Here is a 22,244-nt window from a genome sequence, read left to right on the forward strand (position 1 = left end):
ATTGTAACAGGGTACATTACCTTTGTGTATTCGTGTGTCTATGGATTTGGTAGTAGAGATGTCAGCCTTGACTAGTTTATCACGCAAGGACAGGCATCTTTTATGTGCCATCATCGGGGGCCGACTAAATTCTGGGATATTTGGAAAACTCTCAGAGAGAATATGCCAATGTTTATAGATTACTTTTTTAATGGAGCAAGATTGTTTACTAAAAGTGGTAACGAATGTGAGTCTAGGTTGTGTAACAGTCCTTTGGGAAGGGCTTAAAAGAGATTCTCTTTCCAAATCATTCACTAATAATAATTGTGATTTTACAACTTCCTTTGGGTAACTTCGTCCATAAAATCTTTGTGACATCTCCTGTAACTGATCATTGACCTGCGTTTCCTGGGAGACAGTTCTCTTGACCCTAAGGAATTGACTTTTTGGAAGTGATTTAAGTAAAGTAGGACACTTTCTCATTTTCTGATGAAGAGGCATCGAGAATTCTGTCATCTATTGAAGGTAATTTCTCCTTCTTGCAAACCCCTTGTTCTGATGCTACCTTTAAAATGTTGGAGAAATGCCAAAACAAACTTCTCAGTTATAATTTGCACAGTGTCACCTTAGCTGAATATGTTAAAGTACAACGTATTCCTCGTGGTATGAGGATGAATGTTCAGCCAACTTTGTTCAGAGACAACAAGGACTATTGTAAGAGACTTGAAAGTATTCTAAATAAATGTTCAACTGATTGGATACTCCTGAATCTTGAATTCCTGAGAGCGACCATAACAGAAACTAAAAAAGAATGTGCTAGATTGGAATTGGAATTATCAACCATCCTAAAAGGTGATGAACTAATAAATGCTAAAAATAAACTGGAGAGGAATATACAAATGTTAAAAATTGACATTAATTGTTTTATCCGATTAATCGAAAAAAATAATCGGCCAAATAATCGATTATGAAAATAACATTTAGTTGCCGCCCTAATGGTTTATGTAATATATACACTACCGTTGAAAAGTCTATGGTCACTTAGCTGTTTTCTTACCAAAAATTAGGACATATCTGGCTGTAACATAATTGGAAAAGGGTTTTCTAATGACAAATTCACCTTTTAAACTTATGAATTAGCGAACACAACGTGCTATTGGAACACAGTGATAAAGAGACTCCGTACGCCTATAAAGATCTTCCATTAGAAATCAGCAGTTTACAGCTGCAACAGTTATTTACAACATTAACACCGTCTGGACAAAATTTGCTTTTGTTTTTTATCTCACAAAACCATGGAAATTTCTGACATATACCGTATATATATATATATATATATATATATATATATATATATATATATATATATATATATATATATATATATGGGATACCTTGTGAAAATAGTGACAAACATACAAGCTGTGTACACATAGTTAAGAAATGTTCTTGCCTTTGGCTGCCCAATCGCGATTAGCAGGAAAACAATAATGGAGCAGATCCAGCAACCGAGAACCAGAAGCATAGATGTCGAGTATTTTTTTGAGGAAAAGGAGGCAACCCTGGCTTAAGATGAACCACGATACATGTAAAAATGTGTTTAGCCAAACTGCTTTGGTAAATGGCGTGTTCTTTGTCCTTTGGTTTGTGTGACTGGGGCCAAATAACCCCAAAAACTATTTGGAATTGGCTAAAAACTCATTTAAGAGGTTTATTAAATAACTGGGCATGATAGGTCTATGTTAAAGTGGATTTGTCAGTTTCCCCAAATCTAAGAATCTCTGTATTGGTGTTATTATTATTATTATTATTTATTGTTTTATACAGCGCCATCAAATTGCTGTGCAATGGGTAGACAGGACATAAGTAGTATGTAACATAACAAATTGACTAACAGAGACAACAGGTGATGAGGGCCCTGCTCAAACAAGCTTACAATCTAGAGTTCATCTTTTTATCAGAATTACTGTTATGTGTTTATATGACTGAAGGAATGGGTAACCTTATAAAGGCGGACTCTTCTATAGGTCATAGTAAGGGTGACGTGATGAGGATGGAGTAGAATTCAGAACATTAACTAATATCCTATTTCCACCTTTTGTCTCTTCTCTGAGGTAAAAAAACGGAAGCCTAGGTGCACTGCTCTGAATTGATTATTCCCATTCCATCCACTGCCATAAGTTTTTTTTTTTTATTATATATAATATCGCAAAATGTTTGGCAAGTTTTCAGGAATTTGAGGTACTGATAAAACCTCATTTTTTTAATTTTAGTTTGCTCACTATTACCAAACCTCCCACTCCGTTGATTACCCCAAAAGAGACTTGCCTTCCGGGCGACAGGGTAAGTAAAAAAATATATATATATATATATATATATATATATATATATATATATATATATATATATATATATATATTTTTGTCTCTTACTGTTCAAACTTTCTTCGGGAAAAAGGTGTCTTTACTCCATTGAAGCTTTGACTCTGGGGCCTTGTAAGAAATCCATATTTGAAAGGGGGCTACCTATAATAATGCCTGGACAGGCACTGGTATGTGCAGAAGTAATTTACAAATGCAAAACGTACTTACATTGGTAAAATACTAATTTTTGTTCTTTAGCGGCCTTCATAAGAGCCATAAAACCTCAATTCTATATGTGACCTAACGTGATTTCTCTGCTTATGGAGGACTGTTAATGCCCCGGTGCAGTGCAGCAGTTCATTGCTGAGAGGCACATGATTTAGGTGGTAGAGTCTTGCCCCCATCATGCCAACACCATTGTTTATGGATGATTGGCTCCTTCATAAATATCAGTCTTGGTAATGCAGAGTTTGACAAATCCAGGGAGCGAGGTAGCAGTGGCTCCTTGATTTTTAGATTAGGCTCCTATTTTTTGTGAATTACACAATGTAATTGGTGAATTACGATGTTTGGTCAGTAGATGGCATTCATAGAGTTTATGTAGTGTAGCGTGATTCAAGTACCAGATTTGGTAGGGAACAGTACTTTAGGAGTACCCACAGTAAGAGTAAAATGCCAAGTATTTCAGCTTGAATTGTGCAACTGAAGCTTTAGAGATTCTAATCTAAACAAACAAGAATGTTGAGATATAATACGTTGCCAAGGTCTACTGTGGGGTTTTGGCGACGCATTCGGAACCAAAAAAATATACCGTATTTGCTCAATTATAAGACGACCCTGATTATAAGACGACCCCCCAAATCTGAATATTAATTTAGGAAAAAAGAGAAAGCCTGAATATAAGACGACCCTATAGGAAAAACGTTTTACCAGTAAATGTTAATTCATATAAACTATTTTTTTAATAAAAGCTATGATTGAGAAAAATATTTTGGTTTTATTTCCTTCTATTTTCCAACCTGCCCCCCCCCCAGTTATGCACATCTGCCCCAGAAATGCCACTGTGCCCCATGATATGCCTTTTAACCCTCTAAATACCACTGTGCCCCATGATATGCCTTTTAACCTTATATGCCACTGTGCCCATGATATGCCTTTTGACCCCCTATGTGCCACTCTGCCTCCAGAAATGCCTTATACCCCTATATGCCACTCTGGCATTTAGAGGGTTAAAGGCATATTATGGGGTAGAGTGGCATATAGGGAGGTTTAAGGCATTTCAGGAGGCAGAGTGGCGTATAGAGGGTTAAAAAGGCATTTCTGGAGGCAGAGCGTTTCACAGAGCACTCTGCCTACAGAAATGCCTTATGCCCCCCATTTAACACTCCCTTCCACCGCCCCTCCCCCCAAACTTACCGGAGCTTCTGAGTCCCCTGTCATGTAGCCGGGGCAGCATGTAGAGCTCTATGCGATTCGCGTAGACAACTTACGCTGCAGCCGGAAGGAGGTGGGGATAGCAGCAGGGGTTGTCTGCGTCCATTGCGCAGACCTTCCCCGACTGTCAGAGAGAATTCACCGCAACGGTGCCGGGAACTCTGATCTCTGACAGCCAGGGAAGGTCTGCGCGATGGACGCATACAACCCCCTCTGTTAGCCGCACCTCCTCCCGGCTGCAGCGGAAGTTGTGTACGCGAATCGACAGGAGGATCTAGGTCCCCTGCAGCTCTGCGGGGGATCTGGATCTTAGTCGTCTCATAGTCAAACCTATTTGAGGTCTGATTATAAGACAACACTGATTATAAGACAAGGGGTATTTTTCAGAGCATTTGCTCTGAAAAAACCTTGTCTTATAATTGAGCAAATATGGTATGTTCCAGAACATTTTCTAAAGCTTTCAATAATAAACATGTATCTGTTAAGTGTTAGAGTCTATCTTTAAAACATATATCTGCACTCAGTACCTGATTTAATACTTGTCATATGAAAGAATCACCAATCTTGCAAAGACGGAAAAATGTATGGCCAAAACCCAGTGTAAAATGTGAGTACAGTGCACAATAAAAGTAAAGTAAATATAAGGCCAACTATCACTAGGGTGGAAGGTTTGGGAGGATTTTCTTCAGATTTTTCAACTTGGTAGCCCCAAGTTTCCACCGAGCTGAGCTACTGAGCTCAACCCAAATCCTCTAAGAAAACCTCACGTAAGCATGGACATGCTTCTGGCGGGCATTTAGGGAGCTGAACGGGACACAAACCACAAAATTATTAGTCACTAGGGCATCAATACATTCCTCATGACACAGAGGTCATCACAACTAACATAATCTATTTATGATCAAATGAAAAAAATCCGTTAAATGTATGTGGTGTCCACCTTGCAAATGCATGATGGGTTTCCCTTTGTTGCCCCCTCCACTCCCTGTATGGTCCTCCATGGTGTAAATAGGATGGCTGTCCCCCTCCTGTTTTTTCGGCCTGCCGCCTAGGCCAGAATATGGCGCTGTCTCTGTCTGCTAAGAGGACATGTTACATTCGTTGTCTTAATATACCTCTGTTTGCTTGTAATTAAAGAATATTCTAAGAGTAAATGCTGCCCTTTTTTCTAAAGTAATATTAACAAGGTGGTGTTTTATGATGTTCCATTTTATGAGAACAACTGCACTACTTACATATTGCATCTCCAATTTGCATTATTAGTTTCTGGATCTGATGAGGTGAGAATAGAGAATATGAATCTGGTCCAGAAAAAAACACTGAAACAGAAGAAATAACTGCTCGTTTCTGCAACATGTTCAGACCTTTCTGTATTGCACAACTTGTAATGTTCTACAGCAGTATCACACGGGTCTTTAGAATCTTACCACATATGTGATCTTGGATGGACATCAGCTATTTCTCATTGCAAGACACATTAGCCAAAATTTTAATTGTGATAAAAAAAAATCCAATAAGGTCTACTACAGTAACGATAGACATTGGGGTCCAAATCATAGCATCACATGGCTGTAACTGTTTAAGGCTTACATAGATGCCCAGGTGTGATGTTACAGGGAACTTGAGCATTTACAGATTCGTTGAATCAGTTTGTGCATTCAATATGGTACCAACTTAGCAAGGATTTATGAGGTTAGCATAAGTTCCAAGTGTCATGGTTTTTATAGGACAATCAAAATGTTCAGACACTGGTCCCACATAGCTGCCCCACTGTCCCACTTCTGTAGGCAAGTTGTGGCCAGGGCTGGTGCAACAATTTTTGAACCTCATTTTGTCATTCCTTTGGCTCCTGTATACCCCTTTGAGGGCAGAGCAATTGAGCTCATCATACGCATGACCCCTTCTGTGTTGATGGAGCCTACATTGCAACCATAAATTACAGGCTGCACGTCCCAAAGGCCAGCCCTGTAACCCATAAGGCACATAATCCTTTAAGTGTCTGTGGTGCCCCCCTTGCAAATGTATGATGGGTTTCCCTCTGTTGCCCCCTCCACTCCTTGTATGGTCCTCCATGGTGTAAATGGGACGGCTGTCCCCCTCCTGTATTTGTGGCCTGCCGGCTAGGTCAGAATATGCCACTGCCTCTGTCTGCTAGGAGGACATGTTATATTCGTTGTCTTAATATACCTCTGTTTGCTTGTAATTAAAGAATATTCTAAGAGTAAATGCTGCCCTTTTTTTCTAAAGTAATATTAACAAGGTGGTGTCTTATGATGTTCCATTTTATGAGAACCACTGCACTACTTACATATTGTATCTCATTATAATTTTCATATGTAATTTCATTAGAGGATCTCCAATTTGCATCATTAGTTTCTGGATCTGATGAGGTCAGATATGAATCTGGTCCAGAAAAAAACGCTGAAACAGACAGAAGAAAGAACTGCTGGTTGGCAGTTGACAGTTGACAGTTGAACTGAATGGATGCATAATATGTGAGCTCTTAACCTAAAATGGAAAAATGCGGCAAAATCCAATGAATAAGTACAGTAAAAGACCACCGAAACAAACATGAAACCGGCTAAACCTAAGAAGACAACTCAAAAACAGGTATTTACCTTAAGTGATGAATTTAAAAACCGAAATGAAGCCTCCTTAAGTTCTGCAACATCGGCACAAACACAGCCAGCCATGGAAAAGGAGGAACCGCTGATCTCTGATCCGATTGTCTATAGTACATCAGACATCAGATTCATCACAGAAATAGTAACAAAAAGTGTTAGAGAAACTTTAAATTCAATACTATCAGATTTTAAAAGTGAAATGAAACAAGAACTTCAGTCACTATTCACTGATCTCATCCGCACGATTAACGAACTAGGCCAGAGAACGGGCACAGTGGAAACTAAATTAGATGATCTCATCGACTCACAACAATTCAGTAATAGAAAAAATTGAATCCCATGATGGGGAACTGGAAAAATTTAAGAAAAAAATAATAAATATAGAAGACAGATCACGCAGGGGCAATCTACGAATAAGGGGAATCCCCGAAACTGTCAAATACAATGAGTTAATACCCTTTATCCAAGAATATGCAAAATGCTTCACAGATGATTTCCTAAAAAAACGTTGGAAATAGACAGGGTACACAGAATCCCAAAGGGAAATGGGGTACCTAAACAGGCCCCGAGATCCAAAGAGATGCATTACTTAGGGGAAGTAGACAACAGACGCATTTACCTGACAAATATAACAATATCGCAGCATTCGCAGACCTTTCGGCAGAGACGCTAACATGGAGAAGAGAGATGAAACCTGTGCTGGAGATCCTACAAACAAACAGGATACAATACAGATGGGGTTTCCCATGTCGGCTCCTTGTTCTTAAAGATGGTGCAATCCAAACAATTCAAAATCTGAAGGAGGGAAAGGATCTGTTGTCAATTTGGGAAATAGCTGTACCTGAAACTTCGTCTGATCGTGGTAACTTCAACACTCCTCTTCCATGAAGCCCCAAAAAAGCAACGAAAAGAATGGCAGAAAGTTCCCTCTCTGAGTAACTCTCATCATAATGGAAACGGACATTGGATATTCATACTGCTAATATAACTTTGCTTGGCTCTGTTTGATTTGCTGTGATTTTCTGTGGAGATGGTTAAATCCACCAAAATTAATATGCTGTTGACCGTGAGGACGCCGCTGTCTCTTATAATACTGAGACAGCGGTCTACTCAGAGGCATACTTAATGATTAAAGTTATATAATATAAAATTGTATTATACATCTTGTTGTTACAAACATATACATAAACTAAATAACAAAAGTTAGATAATTTTTTTTTACCTTTTACTAATACTTAAAAGTAACTATCCGGGCTAGGTTATACCCACTTAAAATGATACTTTACTTTCCTGCCTCCAGGAGGATGAAGGGGTTGTCTCTCACACCAGTCACTGAAATTACAAGTGCTGGAAATTTTTATACTTCTATTTGTACCTTACTTTCATTTATTCATTCTTTTTTTCCCTTTATATTCATTTTATTCCATCACTACATTTTTTTTACTTTAATTTTACAACCAAATGTCTAGAAGATCCTAGAATAGACTGTGATTTATATCACTTGTATGGATTTGATGATACAATGATGCTTAATACAGAAATGTTACTTATTTACCAAACTATAAATGTTAAGAAGCGAGCATACAGCACACCAACACCCTTTTACAAATGTATAACATAATTTCCCTTAATGTCAGAGGATTGAGCTCACCATGCAAACGTAACACATTCTGGTCAGAAATGCAATGTTTAAAAGCAGACATAATCTGTATTCAAGAATCACACTTAACGGAGGAAACTTTTCACTATTTAAGACACCAAAACTTTACAAACATTTACCACTCTTTTTTCACCAAAAGGAAAAGAGGATGTTCATTTTTTTTAAGAATTCATTAAATTGTGAGATATATGAGGTCATTGATGATGAAAAGGGTCGCTTCAACATAATATATTGTTCAATAAATGGCAAACCATTGGTCCTCGCAAACACTTATTTACCACACTCCATACAATTTTCCACTTTAAAACATATACTGGAAATACTCACAAAATTCCTGCCTAATGAATCAACAATAATATGTGGTGATCTAAATACCTTATTTTGTCCAGAATTAGATTCATCCGATAGAATTATAACTGAAGACCTAATACAAACTGGAAAAAAAATCATGAAACTAATACAAGAGTATAAATTGTTTGACTTGGAGAATTCAGAATCCTACAGCAAGAGACGATTCATGTTTTTCTCAAAGTCATGGTACATACAGCAGAATAGACCACTTTTTGGAATCAAAAAACATTATACCCATGACAATAGATATGACATACCACCCACCGTCCTTGTTAGACCATGGTCCTATCTCTCTTAAATTAAATTGGGGCTGTAAATCTCTTCACCATTTTAGATGGAGAATAAATGACTTCCACTTAAACGACAAGATATTCAAGCAAACTATAGAGACAGCATTAAAAGAATATTCTCAAAGTACTTTGGATGAAGACATCTCAAAGTCAACAATTTGGTTGGCACACAACCCAGTTATAAGGGGGATATGCCTAGCACATTCATCCAGGATAAAAAAGAAAACAAAAGAGAAATTACATAATTTACAAGTCCAGCTAAACAATCTGACTATTAAACATACATTTAACCCCACACCTCAAGTAAATTCCCAACTGGAAGAAATCAAAACGAACATTAATAAATTACATGAAGAAAAAACAATGTATATAATAGGCAAATTAAAAGAAAGATATTATGCAGGGAACAACAAAACAGGGAAAATGCTAGCACACACATTGAGAAAAAAGGAGGCCCTCACCTCTATTCCTTACTTAAAAGATAACAGTGATACTAAACAATGCAAACCTTCCAAAATGGCTGAAATATGCTTAGAACTTTATAAAAAACTGTACAATATGTACAACGAGAGAGAGGATTACCAACCATCTTCCCATGAAATTAATGAGTTTTTAAATAAAATACAATTACCCAAAATAAAAGAATCTCATATAGAAATACTATCAAACAAAATAACAAAGGAAGAAATCTCAGATATGCCAACAGGTAAATCACCAGGACCTGACGGATTTACAAATTCTTACTATAAAACTTTCAAATCCATTTTAATCCCTAATTTATTGAATTGTTACAGAGAACTACAATCCTTTCATCTGATACCTCAGGATATGAATAGAGCATTCATTGTAACCTTACCAAAAACCCGGCAAAACACCGACAACTTGTGGCAATCTTCGCCCTATATCTCTACTAAACGTAGATTATAAATTATATGCCAAAGCTCTCCCCAGTTTAATTAATTTAGACCGGGTAGGATTCATCAAAGACAGACAAGCCCCTGATGCCACAAGACGGATCATAGATCTCATAGATGTAAGTAATAGAAAAAAAGTTGGATGCCTTCTCTTATCACTGGATGCAGAGAAGGCATTCGATAGATTAAACTGGTCTTTCTTAGGAGAATGCATGAGGAGATACGGTGTCCCTGATGAATTTATACAACTCTGTCTGGGTCTTTACAATAAACCTTCAGCACAGGTGTTAATATCGGGAATCCACTCTCCTATTCTTGACATAAATAATGGAGCAAGACAGGGGTGTCTCATGTCACCTCTTTTATATATCCTCTCTTTAGAGCCACTTGCACAACTAATTCGCCAAAACAAAAATATTAAAGGGGTGACATTACCAAACCAAACTGAACAACATAAAATCTCAATGTTTGCAGATGACATCATGCTAACTCTTCAAAACCCTATTGACTCCCTACCTCACCTAATTAATGACCTTAAACTGTTTAACAAAGTATCATATCACAAAATAAACAACAAAGCATTAACTTTAAACCTAGATACAAAAACGAAATCCGTACTGCATGAGTCATACAATTTTGATTGGCGAAAAAGCAACTTGAAATATCTGGGTATTGATCTTTATAGAAATACAACAAGCATAGCGGGCAACAATTTAAAAAACGTATGGAAAAATGTCCAAGCGGATATAAGAAGATGGCAAGGTTTTAACCTTTCATGGTTTAAAAGAAATGCAGCAATTAAAATGAATATAATACCAAAAATTCTTTACCTTTTTAAGAACAATTCCTCTAAAATTTCCAGTCAAACTCCTTAAAACTATCCAAGGAACCATAAATAGATACATTAGAGGGGAAAAAAACCCTAGAGTCAGTATGTCAACTTTATATAGACATACACTCAAAGGAGGTATGAGGATTCCTAATGTTTTACTATATCACAAGGCGGCCATATTATCTCAACTAGTCTTATTCCTCTCAAACCCTAAAAAAAATAGGTGGAACAAAATAGAAGAAAACCCTCTAAGCTATCCTATAGTTTCACATGTCATGTGGGCAAAGAACATCCCAATCAAACCTAAAGCAACCACGCCAACATTTACTTATGCATTAAAAACATGGATAACATTTTTTAAATCCTTCAATTTGGAAAACAATCTGTCGAAGATCGCCCCAATACAAACGCTACACCTTAATATACCTGGGTTAATCATCGCAAACTGGGTATTATGTAAGATAAATTCAATTTCTCAAATATTAGACACCTGTTTGTCTAATATTTTGTTTGTTTGAGGGAAGAGTTTAATCTTCGCCCCAGAGAAATTTTTCACTATTAAAAATAAAAAATTACTCAGACTCACCAGCTTTCATACAGAGATTTTCTAATACACAAATTGCTTTTATGGAATCGAAACTAAACAATTTAACCGATATAAAAGGGTTAGTATCTTTTATGTATCAACAATTGTTAACTAATACTTTTACAGTCAAAATGAAATTTTTAGACCATTGGGCAACAAAAATAGAAGAAACAATAGATGACGAACAAAGGGATCAATCGTTTGCTCTACTGAAAGGCCCAACCAAATGTATAAAACTATCAGAACTTCATGCTAAAATACTTTATAGGTGGCACTACACACCTGAGAAATTGCACACGTTCTATCCCCAAAGACCGAATTTATGTTGGCGGAAATGCAACCAAATTAGTACTCATCTACATATATTTTGGTCCTGTCCACAAGTATATAAAATCTGGTCTCAATTATACAAACACACGAGTGAAAAATCCAGATTCCAATTGATCTAAAGATAGGGATTTTGGGAATCTATCCGCATTATGTACCACACAAATTCAGGAAACATTTAAATATAGCTTTTATGCGTTTTAAACAGTTTTTAGCTAAACTAAGGAACTCGGAGGAGCTTCCAACCATACCAATGATCATCAAAAGAATGAGAGAAACTAGGAAAATGGAATTGGCTTTTCATATGGGCAACCAGACAATGAGCACTTTCTATAAAATATGGGAAAACTTTCCATCAAAGGAGCATGATTAAAATAAATAAATAACATATTCATAAATTCAATTCATTATCCCTAGCTATACTTCATCAAATATCATTAAGTTGAGGGTTAGAGTAAAGATGACACATATACATAGATAAACCACCTCATATCGCAGCAATGACTACACGCCTTGGAAATATAATTTATCCATACTCGTGTTTAGGATGAATCCATAAATATCTGAAAACATACACAACTTTCACCATAATGGTTGTTTTTGTTATACTTTAATTTTTCCTTTGGTTTTCTTTTACACTTTCTTATAATTTTGTTCCTTTTATCTTCGCAACTGATTATCTTGAATTATTCAATCTTTATGTTGTGTTGTATTTTTGGCATTATGATGTATTTACTCTGTATCAAGGTCACATAGAATGAAATGATCTTGGTGTTCCCTTGACCTTGTAATATCTTTGTCATTAACCAACACATTTCTTTATTCTGTAACAGAGTTTGATATACATGCAAAAAAAAATCTTTAATCAAAACTCTCCAATAAAAACTTATTATATAAAAAATTTTTTTTTTAGGATAATAGGTATTGCTTGGGAATCCAAATGTCATCAGCCACCATCGGTAAAACCACACTCAAGCCAACAAACACTCAAATTATGTCCACGAAAGGTGTTTGGCTGTGTTCATGCAGAAATATGGGGCATGGTTTGTCTAATGGGTTACTATAACCAATGCAGTCTTTCTGTGATCCCTCATCCCAATGTTCTCTGATTCTTTCATTCTAGTTTGATTACTTTTGAAACCCATCCCCCAGTCATATTTCATGCAACCAGGGTCTTGCCTAGAATTGGTGACCTTGCACTCACAAATCATGTGTGAGCAGCCGCAACAACCAATATTTGTATATTAACTAAACAAACATAATAATTACAACTGAACAAATTCCTTAACAACTCAACAATTTTGGTTTTATATTTCAATTTTGTCCAGTCTTTTTAATGTCATTTGGGTTTATGTTTAAAATTGATTCCGATGCAATGTGTGAAAGGTGGTCTAATTCTCACATCAACTAATGAAATGGTAAAATGAGCAAGTGCCTTCATTTGGCGGCTACAATGATGAGACTACTTTTTAAACATTGCACCAGGATGAGTTTTTTTGCACATAACACTCAAATAATTTGTGTTGATACCTCAATGAATAAATGTCAATAAAAGTTACATGTTAATGCTTGGATTTCTTATAAATGTAATATATAAGATGAGTCGATCAGTTTTCATAATGTCTAAGTATTCACGTGTAATTTGGGTATGATGTGTGAACTTTTTAAGGGTTACGACATTTTATGACGTTTTTCTTTGGGTGAAATTTTCTTTTATTGGAATTATTTCAGTTGTTACATGAATCACTGTGATGGGACAGATGTTTCCGGCGATCATCTTAATCAGAATTGGATTCCGAGCCTTCCTCGAGTGCTTTCAGCTGTTCTACTATGGCTCTCTCCAGCTTTTCATTTTGGTACTTTAAGATGCTGAAAAAAAACATTGAATATTTGTCACATTTATTTGTATTGCAATTGTTAATAAAACATCACATAATCTCACTGCCTGGTTCTCCCTCTTGAAACTACATTGAAAAGAGTTCGTGTTCATTTACATGTTAAGGCTTATAAATTTGCTGTTACTTAGCTGCCCAAATAAATCCATGTCCAGCCTGTGATGATTAAACATGAGATATATATATAAGATATATAATAAGATATATTCATAGCATATCCAATAGTAGGAATAACTTCTCACAATCTCCAGAGACCTGGGATGAAGGCAGAAACAAATTCCATAAAATGTACTCACCGTATTCCCACAGAAAATATTATAATCAAACAACCGAATACAATCATTCCGATCAGGAAGATGCCTTGTTCCACAATCTCCACGTCTAAATTAATGGGGGTTTGTGTCGCGTTTGGGGGCATTCCTGGCCCTTTTGAAACTGCATGAAGAGAAAGAAAGAGAAATATGCTTAGATGATGCATACCTGTTAAGTGTCTCTACACAAAATCTTGTATTGGGTAAAATAAGGCTCATTCACCCAGTGGAAGATAATTGAACAATTACTGCATTTCTGTTGCTCTATTCAATAACTGAGGTGGCAGCCGAGTCTGAATATCAAGTCCTGATAAACTGTTACTCCTTACTTACAGTTAACAAGTATCAGCTCAGTAGCTTGTGAGTCATATTAAACAATTGATATCTCACTCTTTAGTAAATTGACCCACATGTAGCAATATCTATGGACATGAGGTTGACTTATATATCTCACTGGTAAGATCAATATATATAGTGGTGTATGGGAAATAGAATAATATGGAATGTGACAATAAACACCATCTTTTTGATCACAAAATCAAACCTACCGCTGACTCTATAAGACAGGATGCTGACCGGTGTCTTGGTCTTCGTTTGGGCAGTACAAGTATATTCTCCCTCATCACCAAAGTCAACATCCTTTTTCTCCAAGAAGGGCTGGTCTGTGATGGTCAGTGTTTCACTTTTGTGATTTACTACCTAAAATGAGTAATGGTGATAAAAAGAACAATAATAATATGCATTAGCTTCATTACTTTTACTGTTATTAAGTATGTGCGCTACTAATTCCCTCGTGTCACACTTGCTCTTTTACAAAGCCCCATAGTCGCTTTTTGATTATTTTTGCCCCAGGAATGCTCTGCCTTTAATGTGTCAAAATAAAATATTTTTGCTCACAGAAAACGGAGTGTTTTTACCAGTGGTATTTTTCACAAACAGTAGTTCTACAATTTAATTATAAACCAAATGACTTCTCATGTTATATACAGTTTAATGTGGAATAACACGGTGCTCTGATATTATTTGGTATTTTGGAATTTGAAAAACTGCAATAACTATTGTTGACTTCAACTACATTTTAGTCTTCAGTGAAATATGTATTCTAGTTGTGAAATGTCTTATAAGCTCTTGTGAACATTACCTTCTTAAAGACGTACTGGATTGGTTCCCCCACATTGACGTGCCAATTTAAACTACAATCAAAGATTACTTCTTGACCTTTGATTACGTCTGTAGTCCGATCTAAAATGAAAATATCAAAAGTGTTATATATATCATGACCTCAAGATTATATCACCTGTAGTATAAAATGTGCGAAAAAGACTCATTTTCTTTTATAATTAGTAGCGTAAGGCTAACTCAGATATGCATAGACCTCCACCAGATCACCAGGAATATGTTTCCATTCTTGCTGAAGATAAATAAATAGGAAGGTGAAAATATGGAAAATAAGCCATTATGGTTATGGCTAAAACGGTTAAAACAAAACATAAAACACAACAATAATTAGAAAAAGAAGAAAATGTGGGATAGAGAGAAAAGAGGTTGTAAAGGATTGGGTGAACAGGTCTTGCCAATGTATCCTATGACTTTAATAAATAAGAGAAATCATTTTTCTATTTTTTGTACAAAATTCTGAATGTCTTACCTCCACATTTCAGTACTTCGGTCATACAGGATTCGTGCCCGCTACAAGGTTTGCAGGATTTCCCACTCTGCACATCTAGAACAATACAAACGTAATTATTTGCCACTATTCTGACAACTTTTTTCTAAAGAAATGCAATATTTAGTTATTACATGCTTCTAAATGATATTGTGTAGATATTCAGCCTAGATACGTGATTATTTCACAGAAAATAAACAGATATTTGGAGTTTACAGGCCGCAGTTGCTACTTGATAATATAATCTGTCTTTTTTTGTGCCATGCGAAGGAGTTCACCCATGAACCATAATAAAAATGTTTAATATAATTTTCTGGCAGTTTCTTACCTTTGCATTTATTGTTGTCTCCAGTGCAAAAGCATAGCGGACACTGAGCAATCTTTTCTAAAACAGAAATAAAAAGTCATAGTTAGATTAAACGGTTATAGAAACAAGCAGCGTATACTGGTGGCAATAGAATAATCCAGGGGTAATTTCAACACCGAGCATATTCGGCGTTGAAAGAGATATACGTAGAAGAATTACATGTAACACATGTTTGAGTAGAGTTTTGTAGAAAAAGAACTTTCACTGAAGCTATGGAATCTTTTCTGAGCCCACCAACCAGGTTTACTAGACACATCACGAGAATATATCTCGACTGACTTTATTTAAATAAGTGATAACCTTTAGAATGTAACTTAATTTTTCCTCAAAGAGTCAACTAGTCATCTTCCTACCATGATACCAGGATATTTTCATTTGATACTGTGTGAGGAGCAAAACACTCACCTTTACATTGGCTATGACCTCCCATGCACGGTACCTTTACCTCTTCACAGTTCTTACAGCTTGTGAGAGTTTGGATCATCAAGCCTGCAGAAAAACATTTAAAAAATCAAAACAATGATGGCTGATATGAAGAACATTCTGATTAATATAGACCTGTTCTGGTGACAGTATCCCTAAAATGGGAACCCCTTAGTTGTTGTTGTCCTGTTTCCATTCTAGGGGCTTCTGTTGATTACAATATATTGCTTCTCTCCTTAGCAAAGTAGGACTTATCTTAACCTCTCAGTGGCCACTCTCTTAAGAGCACCTCTTGGCTGCTCCATTGGACTATCTCCTTTCTCTGTATCAAACGATACATTTCTGATTTCTCTTTCACCTGTTAACACTCATACCCTCAATCACCAGCTATTAGGACATATTGTATGTGGAGAATCATGCCAGTGCTGAACAGTTGGACCCATAATGTTGACAAAGATTGTGATTTGTTGTTGTGATTAAAGTATATTAGAAAGACACTTACCACATGCTTTATCCCCTAAAAAGAGAAGAAAACAGAATAAGAAAACGAAAGTGATTTGATATTTAACACTAAAACTACAAACATAATTTTTTTACATTGTATGTTATTTCACAATACGTTACATGTGGAAATAAATGATTTTATTTCTTTCGGTTTTTAGACTTTATTGTTAAAACTACAGAGTTATAGATTTAGTAAAACTATGTGGATCAATTAATATATAATATTTTGGAAAATTTAGAATTTTGAAGTTTTGGAAAGGAATTTGGAAAAATCTGAAATGTTGACTTTAAGTTATGTTAGGTTCTGTCTGTCTGTAGAGCTTTCCAGCCAATACACAATTCTTCCTTTACAAAACCAGAAATCACGTTGAGCATTAGCTTGGACAACTATATTTTATTGTTTTAGTGATGGTTATGTGGAATTTTGTAACCCAACAAAGTAAAAATGCCACACTGCTACAATGTCAGAAGATGTTATTGTTATTTGACCGTTAATGTTTATCTCAATAAAGGTTTTTAATTAAGAAACTGATTTCTGGATATAATTTCTTTTAAAGTTCCTCAGTCATTAAATGTAGTCATTGTTTTAAGCCATTTGGGAGATGTTTATAATTTGGATAAAGAAAAACACATATAGACGTTTAGAAACATTAAATTGTGCTTACCTTTCAGATTAGGACAGTACCCTGGAAACAAAGATAACATCATTAATGCCTCTTCTGTAAAGTCTATTTGCACGCATACAGTATATATCGGCCAATTGAACTATTCGAGTCATCCATAAAGGTTACAACCAATGCCCTGCCAAATAACTGCAAAGACTGCTTTCTATCTATCCCTAGGAGTCTTCTTTCTTTGGCCTGTTGCTGACTATGAGGGGATCAAGAAATAAGCATCTCCATCACACATTTCTATTACGTGTTCCCTCTCACATGATGCACTCAGCAGGGAGCTGGGATACAGTATAATATCCAAGAAGTGCACTCATAAATACATAAATCGATATAATTCCACAAAAGGTGGTCTGTTGCCCAACCACTAATGTAACAAGAAAAAAACCCAAAATGTGAAAATAAATGCCCCCATACTGAGCATAAACGTGATGAACTATATAGAAATGAATACAGAACCACCAGTAATCTCTTTACACATAATGCAAAAAACACAAAACATCAAATCTAAAAAATAATCCTCATTATTGTTAATGCTCTATTGGTTAATTACCTGCAAAGTTACATTTCAAATCTAATATTAACACACTAGTTATTTCGGTTTCCAAAGAGATTGTGCGTCTTAAATCCTTACTTACTTTCTGACATAAACTGGGTAAAGATGGCACTGAAGTTTGCTTTAAGGTGTTTCAAACTCGCATCGATTGTGTTCATGTAGTGAGTTCCTACCAAAAGAAAAAAGTTTAGTTACGGGCTAAATACATACATTTCCCACCCATTCTGTGATCGTCGGGATGCAGGGGTAACCATATACTTTACAATATCCTTTATTCATGTTTAGAAGAAGACTAAACCTCTATTTGTCTCCTTTGACAAAAACTACCTGTTAGAACATTATTTTTAATTGCGTTCAACCCCTTCCAAATCTCAGCAACAATTTGGGAATGAATGAATCCCCGATCTGCTGTACAGAATTAAAGTTGATTTGAGTCGTTGAACGAGCATCTGCCAGCCCAACGGCGCTAATCCTTTTTTGAATCTACCACTAGTGTTATGGCTCAATCACTGCACTTCTTCTTTGTAACAATATTCAATACACACATCGGTCTGTATCTGACTACTGGAGATAAAGGGGTTAATAACATGAAATATACCAAATAAATACCTTCAGCAACTGTGGCACCGATCGTCTTCACAGAATTGTCAAGTTGTTCAACCAATTGGGAAATAGCAAGTTTATCTGAAAAACACATTGTAAAAGTCATGAAATTGAATTACTGCATTTTAAACCATTTTGACCTGATGTTCTCCAGGAATAATCGACCCACTGAGTGCAGCGGCATCATAAAAAATCAACATTTTCAAATGTTAAGAAATTTCAAGTTATAAAGTTTTATACAAGATTGAAGAGGATTTTCCACCCTGATATTGTCATTGGTGTTGCAACAGCTAGAATTAGGACATATTGTACCTGAGCTGACCCTTGGAAGCTTTCTATATGACAATCCCATTCCTTACAGGGGCCAATATTAAACCAAACAAACTTAAATTAAATATAATCCACCGGCCACTCCCACAGATAGAACCCTAATGCTTAATACAAAATCCTAATACATTTATTAAGCTGTTATTACTTACCAAGTAGAAGACCTGCAAAGTGATCTGTTATGTCACTTATTTCCTTGATTATGTAAGCATGGACTTTTTTAAAATCTGCCACATGCTTGTTTTTCAAAATTATTTGAAACTGATCAAGCTTTCTTTCGGCGTCCTGATGACATTTTAGGCAGCCTGAAACCTGGGAATCAGGCATTAGCACCAAAAGCAATACTATACAGAAAATCATTCTGTTAGACATTAGCTTGCCAACTAACCAACAGCCGTCAGTTAATGGAATGTGACAAGGAGCAGAGGTGGCAGAGTATAAATTCATTGTGTTTGTGATGTCATCATTGTGACATCACAAAGCACCCATCACTTGCACTGGCCATAGTATTTGTTAATCATTTTCTGTATATATGCCAGTAAACTCTCTTATACCCACAAACAATGTAGTAGAAACCTTGAGTTTGATTAAAATTCATCAGGGGACCCTGTGTATCTATACCACAATCAGATAAAAGATTCCACTGAGTAGGGGATAACAAACAGAAGCAACTCTGCATGGATGTATCTACATCTACATATAACACAGACAAGGCAGCAAATTCTTACAGAAACACAGGGTTTAAAGAGCAGCAATACTGCAGTCTTTTTCAGTAAAATCATGAGCGAGCAGTATTAGGGGAAAAGACAGACGGAAGAGAAACATGTTTCATCCATCTCTGCACTACTGATGACTATTTTTGAAACATGTTGCTTGCTATTCGTGGACTGCACCGCTGGTGTAAATGGGAAAAAAAATACATCCATTAAATTGCCCTGATTTAAAAAACATCCTATATTTCTATATGCTTTTTTTTATTTTAGGTTTTCTACTATTTCATTTTTTGTTATTTATTTTGTAACCTTACATCTAACTGTAACCCCATATAATTCCCAATGAAGATGCACAACACTAACTATGCAATAGAGAAGAATATATATATATATATAAAGTATAAAATGGCCACATTAAACATTTCCATGAAGCCACTTTTCATATCCATGACTCCAATCACACCCCTTAATACAAAAGTGTGCCTTCTGTGGCTATTTGAAATATCTGGAGGTTTCTTTTGTATTTCTGATTAAAAACATCCACTCCGTTTGAATTGATTTGCAGCCCAAAAAAAAGCAACAGTGGAAGTAACCATGTAATAATGTTTCATTTTTGTATTTATTTCACAGGCTAGAGACGCCCACTTTGATTTGCACAGCCATCTACTTCTTGCAGAGGCCAACAGCAGATCCTGTTTACTAGTTTACTGTCTTGGGATTGATTTTAAAGGCAAATTAATATCCCAGGTGCCCATAGGCAAATAAACACTACCCAAACCTTTAATAAACTGTATGGGTGTATATTAGGATAAGTGTGGTTATGCACATGTGTAAAGTAGAGGGAATGTATTACCCTCTAACATATAAGCAGAGCACGGAGATAATGCAGGAGATGAATTATGCAGGGAGCCTGTACACTTACCATGTGCATGCAGAAGAGAAGCCACTGAATACATTTTTAGGGGAAATCTAAGGACAATGATATTGACATTTTATGTGTATAGTACCAATAATGTACATGTTACCAAATACAACATGTAAAAGTAATTGGACACTTAAACTAAAAGTGCTATGCTACTATATCAAGTACAGAAAACATGTTTAACTGTATCGGTTTGTAAATTATAATATACATCAGTATTATTCCCATGCTGATAATGTATGGTTTGTGACTCCCTGTAGCTGAGCTCAACATCTCACAGGTGGCAAAAGGTGTTTGGCTGTGTTCATGCAGAAATATGGGGCATGGTTTGTATTATGGGTTATTATAACTGATGAAGTCGTTCTGTGATCCCTAATTCTCTGATTCTTTCTTTCTAGTTTGATTACTTTTGAAACCCATCCCCCAGTCATATTTCATGCAACCAGGTTCTTGTCTATAATTGGTGACATTGTACTCACATACGCTGTGCAAATACTCTGAAAAATACCCTTCAGAAATGCCTTTAAACCCCCCTATATGCCACTCTACCTGCAGAAATCCCTTAAATCCCCTTTATGCCACCCTGCCCCATGATTTGCCTTTTAACCCCTAAATGCATAAGAGGGCATAAGGCATTTCTGGAGGCAGGGTGGAATATAATGGGTTAGAAGGCATATCATGGGGCAGAGTGGCATATAGGAGGGTATAAGACATATCAGGCAGGCAGAGTGGCAAGCCTGGCCACAGATGTGCATAACTGGGGACAGTTTGACAAATAAAAGGAAATAAAAACAGAAAAATATTTTTCTCAAGCATAGCTTTTATTAAATATGAAAACATATTTTACATGAGTTAACATTTACTAGTAAAACTTATATTGAGGTTTTTTCTTTTTTTCTAAATTAATATTCAGATTGTGGAGGTTCGTCTTGCTCGATCATAGGACCATAACTATGGTCTTATATTCGTGGTCGTCTTCTAATCAGATCTCAAATAGAGGAGTAAGATCCAGATCCCTTGCAGCGCTGCAGAGGACCTGGATCCTTCTCTCTGGCAGTCGGTGGAGGTCTGTGCGATGCGCACAGACAACCTCCACTGCTGCTGCCACTTCCACTGGGGCTTCTGTGACAGAGCACCGACATCACATGGCTTTCTGGTGCTCTTTCATATAAACTTCGGCGGAAGTACTGGCAGCAGCAGCAGCGGAGGTTTCTGTGTGCATCATGCAGACCTCCAATGGCTGCCACCCACTAGACACCAAGGAATCTGAAGCATGTGAACAAGTCTAGCGTAGCACTGGTAACTGGGGGAGGGTAAGAGTGGTATAGGGGGTTATAAGGGATTTCTGGAGGCAGAGTGGCATAAAGGGGGTTAAATGAATATCAGGGAGGCAGAGTGGCATATTGTCAGGATTCCACCCTGCTAGCCCGGACCATGCGTAATTATTTTGCTGTCATGTCCATCTGCTACCACTAGTGGCCACCCTCCTCCCTCTGGAGTGCTCAGAATCAGATTACCAAGTACAGCTGAGCCTTATTACCTGAGTGAAGCCCTGCCTTTAAAAGACCTGCCCTGCCCTTCAGTCAGGGCCTTTGCATTAAAGTGTTTGGACCGCTCTGCTTTCGCCCTGTACCTGACCCTGTGTTGATCCTGCCGTCTGCATTGCAAGTAGGCATCCTGCCGTCTGCCCTGCCAGTGGGCTTCCTGCCGTCTGCCCTGCCAGTGGGCTTCCTGCCATCTGCCTTGCCAGTGGGCTTCCTGCCTAGAGACTTACTGCCTGTACTTGCTGTTCCTGTTACCTTCGTTAATCCAGTACCTTTTAAAGTATTCTACCTGTGCTGTGTTTCATTGCGCCTGTCTGTTCCATCCTACTAGCCGTCATGCATCGTGGGGTACAGACAGAACCCTTTGTATCCCCTGTGACTG

Source organism: Spea bombifrons, chromosome 12, assembly GCF_027358695.1.
Source record: "Spea bombifrons isolate aSpeBom1 chromosome 12, aSpeBom1.2.pri, whole genome shotgun sequence".
NCBI lineage: Eukaryota > Metazoa > Chordata > Amphibia > Anura > Pelobatidae > Spea > Spea bombifrons.